The following is a 13,693-nucleotide window of genomic DNA, read 5'->3' on the forward strand; positions in this document are numbered from 1 at the left end:
CTTGACCACACTTCCGTCTCGGTGCACTTACATGCATTCTAGTTTCTGAGAGCGTGGTGTTGCAATCAGGAATGCTTCAAGTGTGACTTAGGAGAACTTTGCTGTGCATTTCATCAGGGGCATTGAAAAACAGTGACTCAAATCTGCATTAAAATATATATATTCATAGGAGTGGAGAACACCGTGTGCTACAGCATACAGTACATGGAAATGTTTTAAAGGTTCATAATACTGTCAATAGCACATCAATCCCACGCACTGTCCTGGTCAATAAGCCTTGCTTGTTACCTGCATTCAGCCTTTGGGTTTTTTGTGCATAGTGCTTGCATCTGCAGTTGTCTTGCTATCATCCTCATATATACACGGATTACTTGAACGCAGTAAAACCCAAAATGAAACGCTGTTGCTTTAATATGTTATGGAAGTAATGCCTCCTTGCAGCGATATGTTATCAATATCATTATGGGATGAGCATGCATCAGCTGCTGCTGCAGAGTCACTTGCAGTAGGACTTCAGTTTTACGTCTCTTCACAAGGGGGTGAAGTGACTTATTCAGGGTCACACACAGTGAGTCAGTGGCTGATTGAACCTAGAGCCTTTTGGTAACAACAAGCCCCTTTCTTTAACCACTGGGCCACCAAGCCCCCAACAACTACAACAGCGAATCACACACCAGCTCTGAGGTGCTTTATAATCACAATACAACCTTTGATGATCTAACCCCCTTTGAAGCGGCAGGGCTGTGTTGAGGTTACCAGTTCACATCCAGCCCTTCCTTTCCATTCAATTCACTGGGCTGGGACGCCAAACCATTACACAGCACAGGAAGCTGTTACGTGACTAACTTTCTCTGCCTCACCAGTACAGGGTAGAGCGAAGCTGTCAAACCAGTACAGAACACCTCGCTACTCTCTACCAGCACAGAGCAGAGGGAGGATGTTTAGTGAGTATAATAGCCTGATCTTCTCTGCTTCGTCAGCTCAGAGCAGAGGGAGGCTGTTGATTGAGTATAAGAGCCTAGTATAAGAGGCTTCAAAGTAAATAGTTAAGCAATAATAAAACTAGGAGAAAAAAATATTCCAAAAGATAACGAAAGCAGGTAGCAATTTGAATCTTGCATATATATTTTTTCCCTGTTTATCTATTTTCATGGGATTTTATGTGGACACACAAAAGCACCACGCTATTGGTTGAGAAAGGCTTTTATTCTTTCTCAAACATTAGCAGCTGCATCTGGTGTTATATTTGTAGCTGGGAAAATGGTCCAATGAACAAGCCAGACGTATTCATCATAACGGATACACAGTCCACAAGAGTCATGACGAAGCAATCCCGAAAACAATCCCACGCGGAAGGGATCGGCGAGACACTGCGGAGTTCATTCATGATTTTGTCTCCTCAAGGATTGATTTCGTAGTTTTTATGGCACAGAGGCGGAGCAAACACGGATATGGCTACAGCCACGGGATTTAGAACAGATCAACAAGCTGCTGAATTTCAAATTTCATCACATGCATCCAGCTCATTCGTTACTTATTGAGGGAACGGGGGTTGATTTGGATCCCATACCACGGAGGGATAAACTGCAGCTGGATTTTTTTAGAGCATTTTACAGCACTGATGAATCTCTGTGGATTGAAGCAATCGCTTATTTTGAGGTCCCGGGATAACCACTGATGCAATCTGGGGGGGACCCTCAGTGCTGTAAAATATTGCAAATTACCTGCAGGACACGGCTTGATCAAATCAACCCCTTAGAGGCTTAGCAACTGATTGTGTAAGCATTAGTGATCATTACTGGAAGAGCGTTACGTATAATATTGAAGGCGTACTACAGTCTGTGAAGCACGATTCCCACCGCAGCTTCCCTGACACTCAAGTCATTTGCACACGTTGGCCTTTTACTGCAGGTCTCCCGGCCAAGTCATCTTTGATTAGCTTCAAGACAGGGCAGGGCTGATGGCAAAGAGCCCTTTTTTATTTAAACAAGTGCCAAGAGAAAGGTGGATTCACATAAAGCTAGCAAGAGGCTTTTCGTTTCTTGAAGGACCGGTTTGTCAGTTAGATCCTGGTTCAAACAATGTCCATCTGTGTGTGTCTGTGTGTCTGTCAAACTCTACAACATGGTCGTTACAACAGATCTCCTGCAAACTTCTATCATAGACTCCAAGTCTGTGTGTGTGTCTATATATATATATATATATATATATATATATATATATATATATATATATATATATATATATATATATATATATATATATGTGTGTGTGTGTGTGTGTGTGTGTGTGTGTGTGTGTGAACATAATTTAGATATTTTATTTAACATCATGCAATCAGACAAACTACAAAATGATTTCGTAAAAGTCTACCGGAAGCCATGATGATAGTACAATAGTGTTTTATGTTAGATTTAGAAATATCGCTTTTTCAGTTGTGAGTTTTTCGTTAAGTTTATTGAAAACTGCATACAAAGCGGTATGCAATTCAATACGTTAGCATAACATTATTCAGCTGGTTTCAATCGCCTTTATGAATTAGTTCTATAGGGCGATGCTAGACATTTGACCACCGCTGTACAGTGCTAGTTTTTATGTGCAACACACTGTACAGATGCACATCTGTTTTAGTGCTTGTGATGATGGCACTGGTTATTGCCAGATGCGTTTTAGGGAGGTGCGTTGTTTGAGTTTTCCCACAATGCTTTGCTAAAGGGCAACATGTCTTAATACTGACACAAAGAACTCCATCCCGCCCTTCTAGTCTTTTCAGCCCTGGGCCTCTCTCTGTTTGTTCTCTCTGATGCTGTACTCTGGCACGTCTGTGTGTCTGGAGCTCTGAGGCTAATCTCTAACTACACAGGACCGGACATTTTGGCTGCTATGTAAATATACGGTTTATGGCGTTTCAGACTAAAAACACTGAAAGAGAAATGCTTCTAGGAACGCGAAGCCCGCTCAATAACTAGCTGATCCCTGCGCTTGAGGTTACTAGGACTTGACTAATAATTTCTCTTCTGTTTAGAAACTGAGGGGGGAAAAAGACTTGCTGAATTCAGAAGATGTTATGCTCTCTCTCTCTCTCTCTCTCTCTCTCTCTCTCTCTCTCTCTCTCTCTCTCTCTCTCTCTCTCTCTCTCTCTGTCTCTCATGGGCTGAATTTTGTGACGCAGACAAACTGCACTTCTACAATTCACCACTCTTGGTTCCCCCTGCTTCATCATATATGAACTGTGCTATGATTTTAAACACACGATGCACCACGGAGCACTTTCATAAGGCTTAGTACAAACTAATTTCGGTTGTGTGCAATAATTAATATTCGAGCCCAGGCCTCTAGGGGTGAAGGGCCAGTGACGCTGCTTGGAGCCGCACCGACCCGCACAGCAACCAACAGTTTTGCAATATTGAAAACAGGGACAATGTGGAAATGACATGTGACGGGAGGGTCTCGTTTTCTTGGCAGCAGCATCACGCCCCCCCTGAGGGCCAGCGTTCTGTAGGCATGTTGATTGTGAATGATTTGAACTACACACACACTTTCTCACGGGCAGCAAAGCTGGGAGTTCACATGAGCAGACTGAACTCCCACCTAGAGGGCATATAATTTTTTTTTTGGATAACCCTACTGATCCAAGAGTCCACAGGGAAGTCATTTGATCAGCCTACTATACTGTAGAGCCCTTTGCACACCCAGTCGTGCCTTTCAGGGCTCCCATAGATAATGGCATGAGGACACTCAAGCGTGGCGGTTTCTAACATGACAAGTTAAAACACAGAACAGTGGGTGGTAATTTTAGAAATGAGACGTTCTTTGTTTCTAGGAGTGTATTCTCATTCATTTCATGTGTTAGCTTATAAAAGTTTACCTTGATGATTGTGCATCGTGTTTTTGCAGTTTTTCCCCTATGCTTTTCATTGTGCTGCATTGCACTTTGCTGTGCTTTTACTATGGGGAACAATATGACAAACTCTGCTGGGAAACGTATTGCGGTCCGTCATATTCATAGCATAATTTTGAAGTGACAGTACAGAAAAGATACCATGCAAACCGATGCATTAATGACCTCTTAAAGAAGGTTATCTTCAATGGCAATGCAACAGCACTGCAATTGCAAGAGTTACTGTACTGGGGGGCAAGGCTGATGCTGGCAGACTGACCCCCACAATGGTATAACCCGATACACACTTCTAGACGATCCTGCCATCCCTTATATAAGTTCGCCACATTTGCATGATATTTTCACATGCAATTCCTGTATGCTTACACTGTGCATTTGTCATAGTGTACCCTGTTTTTTTTTTTTTTTTTTTTTTTTTTTTTTTAAATATGTTATACCATACCTGTCTGGGCTTTGCAATACAAACCTGTGCTTTGTGATGCTTTCACTGTGCTTTATTATACCTTGATGTGTTTTTACAAGCTCATTTCTTTTCTAAGTGTTTTTTCCCTCACACAAGCTTGACTTCCTCTAACCCTTGTTATATTTGCCCCTGTTCACATCATTAAATGAGACCTACTCTTGTATCTAAATATCTCCAGTGTTTGTGGTCTTACCAGCCCCTCCACAAAACTACCACTGTGCAGTTATATGTTAAAGTCTGTTGTAGGGTTCATTGCTGGATTCGCTGTGCGTCCATTGTTCTGCAAGAGATGCTCCAGACTCTTCTATAAGAGTAGACACGACAGCTTTCACTTCCTCTGAGAAATCAAACTAAATAATTCCCGTAGCCTGCTTGCTGGGTCAAGCCAGATTTTCCCAGCTTCACCCCGGCTTTTGAGTAGGAAGCATGTTAAGGGGATCTGTCCTGTTTAAATACACAACACTGAACCATTCCCTGGAGACGAAATCAGCCAGAACCTGGGAAGAAAGAGGATCCGCAAAGATGATCCGAAAAAACGGTTACTGTAGAAACACAGTGCAGGATTTGAGAATAAATCTAAATGAGATAACGTGCAGAATACAAAAGACCGCTAATAAACGGATAGACTCAATACTTGCATGACGCCTGCATGTGTGAGTTAAATAGTGAAATATAGAGACTGAGGGCAGTTTAGGGCACACATAGAATCTTTTTAAAAACACTCAAACTTACCACTGAACTGTAATGTTTGTTTTATTGGCGTTATCGTTACTGCCATACCCTCATGACTCATGTGCTCTAGCTTATGATCGAGGACAGAGACAGTTTCAATGTTCATCCCTTTGGAGTAAAGAGGCTATAACTTGCCCCCCACTCCCTCCATGTTAGAATCTCAGACTCTGAGTCTCCAGCATGTTTGTAAGCAAAGGCAAAGTCCCTTTCACAGTGAATCATCAGCAAGCTGCATTTCGGCTGATTTATTTCAGCTGAACTAAATCGTACCCAGCAGCTGGACTGTAACACCGAGCTAGCCCTTTCCAATCCAGTGCAGTCTAGATCTGCGCTATTTAAATATGAATCTTGCATTGTAACCCTGTATATACTGCCAGCTATATTACTCTCGATTATTACCCTCTAAGTTCATAAACTAAACCCGCCACTGTTCTAGGAATGCATCATAGATCATGTTGCACATCACAGAATGCCTCAAAGTATAAACACTGCTTTTAAAAAGCATTCCTTACATTCCCTCTAAGATTTACGTGCAAATACCGGAGATTCTTGCACAATGACGAAATGTCTTGTGGTTATTTTTAAATGTATTAAATTTAATGCAAATCAGACTATAACTGTAGCAGTTTACTGCCCCATGCTAATTTCATCTGGCCATTTTTCCATTTACAGGCTGCTGTTTATTATTATTATTATTATTATTATTATTATTATTATTATTATTATTATTATTATTATTATTATTATTTATTTCTTAGCAGATGTCCTTATCCAGGGTAACTTACAGTATTTACAAAACATCACATTACAGATAACAGCAGTTATAAAGTCAGTAGTAAATAGGAGCGAATTCAAGTAATAGAAAATAAAAAAAGAAATAATTATGTTTTGCTGTGTGCGTACGTTGCAGTGTAAAATTTTGCATATGCTTTGAAGACCACTTACCTAATGGAGAGGAGACTAGCTTAGGGCATTCATTTAACAGAAAGAAATTGAGATTGGAATCTAAGGGCATTTTTTCCCTTCTGACTGATCTACAATCCATTGCAGGTTTTTTTTTTATTTTTTATATATGGGGCAGAAGTTGTTTTTACCACTTCAAGTGTTCCTTGACTTGCCCGTGGTTATACTATGCTTTTATCAGAACTTGCCTTGGCTTGCTAGGTTTTTAATCTTATTTATTATGGGCTTTACCACACCCCTCTGGGCTTTACAATACTTACCTATGCTCTACCAGCTGTGGTTTATTACAGTGTGCCTGGAGTGTGGTTTAACTTTCATAAGGGTTTGTTTGCCATCTTTTAATATGCTTTACCATACCTCTCTGGGTTTTACAGTGCTTAACTATGCTTTACCACACTGTCGCTATGCTTTTTTATAAAGGTTGTAATTCCTGGTTAATAGCTCAGATCTGGTAGGACCAGAAAGCACATGACTAAGAGCACGTCTTGGATTCGAATCCCAGATCAGTCACAGTTACTCCCTGTGTGACCCTGGCAGAGACAGTCACTTGACCTTCTTGTGACTTTGGTCTGTGGGAGTAGACATTCACTGTAAATAGATGCTGCCTGCCTGACAGTTGAGTTGAGCAATCCCGGTTCAAACAGTTACCCAAGACACTGGGACACAAAACATGAGGCAATGTGGCAAAGTGGTTTGTAGTGCTCCGGTGTATAGGTGATTTGAGGTGCTCCAACAAAGGACAAACACAAAGTTTACCGGTCAGGTTTCTTTTAATGCCCTTTAAACCGGGTTTCAAATAATAAAGCTGGCTCTACCCAGCAATGGGTATTGCCAGCAAAAACTGGACTCAAAATAATAAAGCTGGTTCTACCCAGCAATGGGTATTACCAGCTACAAAACAAAGGGGTTGCAGTCCCGAAATAATAAACACAAAAAACACGTCTCCAAACTGGGTGCTGTGGTGCAGGTGCTCGTGCGCGTTCAGGTCCGGGCTTCTCGCTGCAGCTCCAGCTTCATATCAGCCGTCTGGCAAAACAAACACAATACTCCTCAATGAACCCACACTTCATTCAAGATTCCGTCCTTGTCTCCTCCCATTAACCACAACAAAGGAGCCGATTACGGCGTCACGTCCCCCTAAAGTACCCTAAGCCCCGCCCCCTCCGATAGCTAGTTCAATCACGTCTCCTCCAATTCATGACTGAAACTTCGCTCACCGTACTAGGGCGATGACTCCAGGTACCGTAACGCCGCCCTCTTCCTGAATGGCCGGCTCCCGACTGTCCCTGGGATGAACTGGCCAACCATTCAGTAGAAAGCCCGCAGCTCCTGTTGTACAGTGCCCTCACCGGTCGAGAGGGAGATTGTTGATTCGGATTCATTCGCTCTCCGTCACAGGCAACTGTTAATAGCAGTTAATTCTAACGTGCTGGAGGTTTAATAGAGGTGGGGAAGGGAAATGTAACACTACAAATGCTGACGTTACAGATTGAGAAGGAAATAGAAGACACCAGCTGTACACTAGTTACTGACATAGCAAATGCACGCTCATTTGCAGACATCAGATTCCTTTCTACACCCACCAAGTTGAAGTAAGCACTGTATTAGTGAGAGAGTGCAGAAGAGCCTCATTTGTCAATGGGAAAATAATCACTTTTTTTTCTAGCTTGTGGTAAAAACCCAAGGTTATAATTTAGGAGGGACTCATTATTTCAGTGGGCGAGGTTGTGTTTTACACAGGGGCCCCACAACAGGAAAAGGCTCTGAAGAGCCTGGCTAAAATTATCCCCACATTGGCACTAAGAGTAATGCGAACGTGGGCTGACAGTGAGTGGACAGGAGTTCTTAGCTTTCCCTTCTGGGTTGTGCTGTACACAGTTACAAAGACACGCAGTCCAGCAGGGAGGGAGAGGCAGAGAGAGACAGCCCTGATCGCAAGAAGCGTTTTATTTTTCCAGGAAAAAGTTTTATCACAGTTGTCATGCAAAAAAATGTGCAGTTTTTCGATCTCATTGCTGTACTATTACATTTACCATAGTGTGCGATATGTTTTTTAATACATTCTTTACAATGCTCACCTCTCTGCTTTACCATGCTTTCACTATGCTTTAAATACACTTTGCTATGCTTGCACTTTGGTAAACTTTTAAAGGGAAAACTGTGCAACGCTAATTGTTCTGGCTAAACTTGCCTTACCTTTAATCCTCTCACAATGCCCAAGCACTAACAAAAGGTTTAAAAAGTTGTAGCATTGCATGATGCTTCGACAATCTTGAAAAGAACCAGTGATTCAGAGAGTGGTAAATCCTTTTTCTTCTTCTTCTTCAAGGCTCGAAATATTGTCGCCTGAGACTTGCCTCTTCTTTAAGCAGTGTTTTAAAGGTGACGGTTTTCCTTTGTCTGTCATTTCTTCCACTTATCAGCCCTCAGCACGCCAGGTGTCTGCTGCAGAGGAACACTTTTACGCCCCGGTAGGTGCTCAGTGCAAGTGTGAGACACAGGAAAGCTCACCCACTCAGAATCGCGAGTAGAAGCATATCGCGCGTCAGTGAAACAGAAGGCATTCACCGCAAAGCTGCAATGCACCAAAAAAAATGGAATGTGTTACCCTTTGTTTGTGCTCAGTAAAAGATTCTGCAGAGGCAGCTCTTGGAGAGACTCACGTTATCCTGTTTATCCCCTAGAATGCACAGCTAAGGCCAAACGTTTTGCATCACCTTGAATTTTAGGATTGAGCTGTAATAAGAATTAAACAGTAACCCATATGGATATAACTGTGATCCTGTGTTTAGCTTGTAATCAAAGAAAGTACAAAATGATATCAGAAAAGTCTGCTGGAAGCCATACTAGTAGTACAGTAGTATTTCATGTTAGATTTCAAAATGTCACATTCTTCCGTTAAGTATATAGAAAACTACAGAGCGGTATGTAATTCAATATGTTAAAGTTACATTATTCAGCAGGCTTGTGAAGCAACATTTGTTAATTCTCTGGGGTGATGCACAACTTTTGGCCAGACCTGCACTTTCACTAGACTATTACACTTTGCTGTGGCACACTTTTCTCAGGGTTGTGTGTGGCTGGCTCAGTGTCTCAGTTAATCAAAGAGAACTAGGTCTCCTGTAGTAGCAATACCACCCTGCATCTAGGGCAACCTCATGATGGTTTGTGATTGAGTGCCTTTCGACATGCTACCCAAAAAATAGTGTCACTGCAAAACGACACCAACTTTACCCATGGTGGCAGGAACCACGTGTCAGAGCAGGAGTGGCCAAACTTAACCCTTCCACTCCTGGTCTTTGTTCCAACCCTGTTTTAAATTGTTTAATTGAACCATCCAGACCCTGAAGCTCAAACCACATGCTCAAACCATATGTCATTATGATAACCCTCAGGGTTGGGATGTGAGTCCGACTGGAGACAGAGGAAACATGATCCCTGGCCAGCCTGCTGCGTGACCCCAGCCCAGCCAACCTTGCAGCCTCCAGCCTCCAAGTTCGATACAGAGCCCCAGAGGTAAACCACACTGCAGCTTACTTCTCTGGAAAGCGAAACGAGCGATCCCACGCGGAGAGCTCGCACCCTGACCCTCGCTTGTGTGTTGCTGCTTTTGGGATCGTTTTCAGCTGTTGATTCTCCAAGAACAGCCTGTTATTACAAAACTTTAATTTCAATTTGAGAGACAAAAAACAACCCAGATGCCAGTGAATCTCTTTAGCCTAGAAAGAAGAAGAGAAAGAGGGGACTTAATTAAAGTCTTTAGAATCATAAATGGTGTAGAGAAAGTTAACCCAAGACTTCCAGTTTAGCACAGAGAGAAGAACAAGAGGGTGTGAAAGAGTTTAGGACAGAAGGAAGGAAGCACTGTTTTACACTGAGAGTTATAAATGCATGGAATAGCCTGCCAGGTGATGGGTCTAAAACACTGGGAACATTTTAAAAACCAATCCAATAACTTTAAAGTCTTTTAAATACACCAGAACTAAAACACAGCTGCCCTTTAACTTCAGGCTAGCAGTTTGAGATTTTTCCTGTGTTGCACGCTACAGGTGAACTACAGTAGACTAACACATTCACACTCAGTCATGTGAGTAACGCTTCTGGAATCTGTTTGCAACTGGTAGAGAACAGAAGCCAGAAAGATTCTCCAAACCTCGCCGAAGCGGAAGAAAGCAAGAAGAGCACATTTTCCGCTCAGTTGCGTCTGCAAAGCGGTTGAGCGTGCTAAAGCTGGCGTGCCGCGGTGTGCAAGGGGTCATTGTTTGTTATCAACACAAATCGCTGGGGGCTCATCTGTGGAATGGGACTGAAACAGTAAAGAATATTATAGCGTCGGCCAGGGGTGACAACTTGATGCCTGTAACTTCCGATATCCCCGTTGGATTGATCTGAGAAGTGTGTTTATATTTCATGGTTGGGGGAGAAACAGACGCACTTTTAAAACCAATCGTTGCCCGGCAATGAAAAGCAAATTTACAGCCTCAGTACTGCAGTAAAGATGTCAGCACCCCGGATGAGAGGAAAATAAACTTCCAATCTGCTTTTAAAACACTCGCCACGTATACAGATAGCCTTTGATTGGTGCTCGATTGTAAACCTGAGGGAGGACAGCTTGTCTTGAAATAATCAATAAATGGATTTGGTGAATGCATGCTGATAAATACGTCTTAAAGGCAATTCTGTGTAACAGTAAGTTTTTGCCCAACAGTATTTGCTATGCTTTTCCAATTCTATGAAACTAAAAAAGCCAGGGTAGGAGGACATTGATTTTTATAAATGACGTGTTTACGGGTAAGAAGGTACATATGCAGCGTTTTGATTGTATATGAAAAAGACAGTGGAGAAATAATAAACATTACAACTGCACTACGCTGCCTATCTACTACTGTGTCCAAGCTAGTGGCTGGTTTCACAGACTCTGATTATCACTAATCTTGGATACCTAATGTTACTTTAGATACACTAATTGGGGTCTGTTTGTTTAGCATGCATGCATTTAAACTCTAAGCTATTGCCAGCCCTAGTAAGTTGTCTCACCAGGACTGAGCGTTTAGTACTTTTCAACCACAGTCACAGGCAAACAGTCCCCAGCTGCTTTTCATATTGGTTCTGTCTGGTTGCAATGAGATATGCTTGCACAGAGTCAAGCATACTGGTTCAACAGTGCTGTTGATACGCTGCTGTCTGTACATCTCTTAAAGCCACACACACACACACACACACACACACACACACACACACACACACACACACACACACACACACACACACACACACACACACACACACACAGACACACACACCACTGGGGATCTCCTGTGATCAGCGCAACTGTTATTCCCGGGATTCCAGAACGTCGCATACCTGTGTGCCGATCAATGCCCACAATCAGATAGCAAGCCTGTTCTGATAATCAGTTAAGAGGTGCTTCTGTTTTTCCCGTCAGTTTGTGAAATGAGATCATACATGACGAAACACCCCAGGGGTTATACAGAGCTACACTGGGGAGCATGGCTAGTGTATTCTACTCCGATTTGACTTTATCAACAGAACATGACTGAAAATCCGTTTTACAATTCCAAGATACGCAGCATTGAGAAGTAACCAGTACTGTAGCTTAAATACATTTGAACTCTGCCTTATAGCCATCTGGTTTCATCAACCCCTTAAGTGAAGTAATCAAGGCCAGGGCTAATCTGTGACAGACTCTGTCAAAAAAACTCTCCCGCATCGGGCATTTGTGTACGCAAGCAAAGAACAGAAAATCCATTTCCCCCACGAAGGAAACTTTCCGTCAAGTAAAGCAAGGGGGGAAGAGAATCTAAACAAATCCTGGAGGTGAAGCTTCGACTGTGATGAAGCAGCTGCCAGCTTCAGAGCGTGGAAAGTTGCTGGCTGTACTTCAGTAAAGCAAAGTGGTTTATTTGTCTGCTTTTTGCTCAAATATTTACAGATTCTTAATTAGGTGCTGATACTCATGCTCATTAAGCGGCAGCTATTAAATAAATCCATTCGCTAATGCGGCGATTTTGAAAAGCAAGAAAAGCCGTCCTTCCTCACCTTTACAATTACACGCCGATCAATGGCAACTTTGAAAAGCCGCCTGGAAGCCAATTTTCCTGTCACCTGGGTGGCTGAAATTCTTACTGCCGTCGTGCCCCAATTGAGAGGTAAATGGCTTTTAAAATACTCAATGCGGAAGTCAGTTGTTATTGATTGGTACTCGCTTGTAATGAATGGATTTATTGAAACAATAAATACTCTCACAGTAAAGGTGATTCTTGGTTCAGGTATCAGCACACGTTTTTTTTTTTTAATATCTATTTATGATGGTCCTAGCATGCTGTTCTCATAACTGAACTGGCACAAAGAAACCAGAAAAGGGTTTTCCAGTAAAGGCTGTCATTTACATTTTTTGTAATCCTTGCTTTTTGTTTGTTTGTTTTTTTTTACTGTAGTCTAGGAACGATGTTTGACAGCTGTGTTGAATTCTGAGGTGTGGCTGAGTCAGTAAATCCAGATACATCTGACAAGCTTGGAGAAACTGCTTCTCTCAGTGTGCTGTGAGTCTATTTTCTCAATCGAATTGAGTGTTTTAGCTGTTAAACTCTGGACTCATTTCACCATATGGAAAACATTTGCATCTGGCTGTTAAAAGAATCGCATATTCCATCATTCTAATTGTTTCCACACATTTTTTTTTTTTTCATAAATTATATTTTAAAATGAAACTAGGTCAAGTGAAGACACACCTCTCTGCTTGTGCCTTCACCAGTGTAACAAGTTCAGAGGGAAGTTTAAAGCAGATCATTTTAAAGAAAGAAGTCGAGGGCTGACTTTTTCTTAATTTTTTCGATATAGTATGCTGAGTCCACACACCAGTTAAAAAAAATCTTTGAGCTATACAGTCAGAACATTTCTCGAAGGTATTGGACATTATAATTTTTAAAATGTAATAAACCTACAACAGCAATAAAATCAGACCACCGTCGGCTTCACTTCTAGTTTCTCACAGGAGGTGGAAGAATATCAGATTTGATTTTGAGACCTTAAGTCAATGTTCTGTTATTTGTTTACTCTGAAAGCCTCACCTACTGCCAGCCAGCCTGAACATGCTCCTGTATCAGATTGTATCTGTACAAAGAACTTCTCTTTATAATTTGCGCTTACAGTATTTCTTGTGATGACAGCCCAAGGAGTCTAGTCTGGAAAACAAAGAACCTACAGCTCTGGCCAAAAGTTTTGCATCACCTTGTAGAACTCATTTTGCTTCATAAAGTCGAATGAAACCACATGAAATATTACTGAATGAATATGATCTATAAGAATCTGAACAGTGAAAAGTGTTTAAGTATTTTGTGATTGGGCCTATTGAGAGTTATCAGCCAATCAAGCCAGTGTCAGCCAATCAAAAGACCACCTTTCAGAACATTCCAGTACCTCTCATTTTGCCATAAGTGTCATCTTGGGTGTCACAGATGATGAAGAATTCTAAGGGTATGGATAATGGCATGGGAAGGTATTGTTGTACCATAAGAGACAAGATAAACTGTACAACTGTTTCTATTGAAAGCTGCAGTTCATTCTGCAGCTATGTATTTGTGATTAGGAGCTTAAGACTGTATAAGACATCA

The sequence above is a fragment of the Polyodon spathula genome, chromosome 38 (genome assembly GCF_017654505.1).
Source record: "Polyodon spathula isolate WHYD16114869_AA chromosome 38, ASM1765450v1, whole genome shotgun sequence".
In the NCBI taxonomy this organism is placed as follows: Eukaryota; Metazoa; Chordata; class Actinopteri; order Acipenseriformes; family Polyodontidae; genus Polyodon; species Polyodon spathula.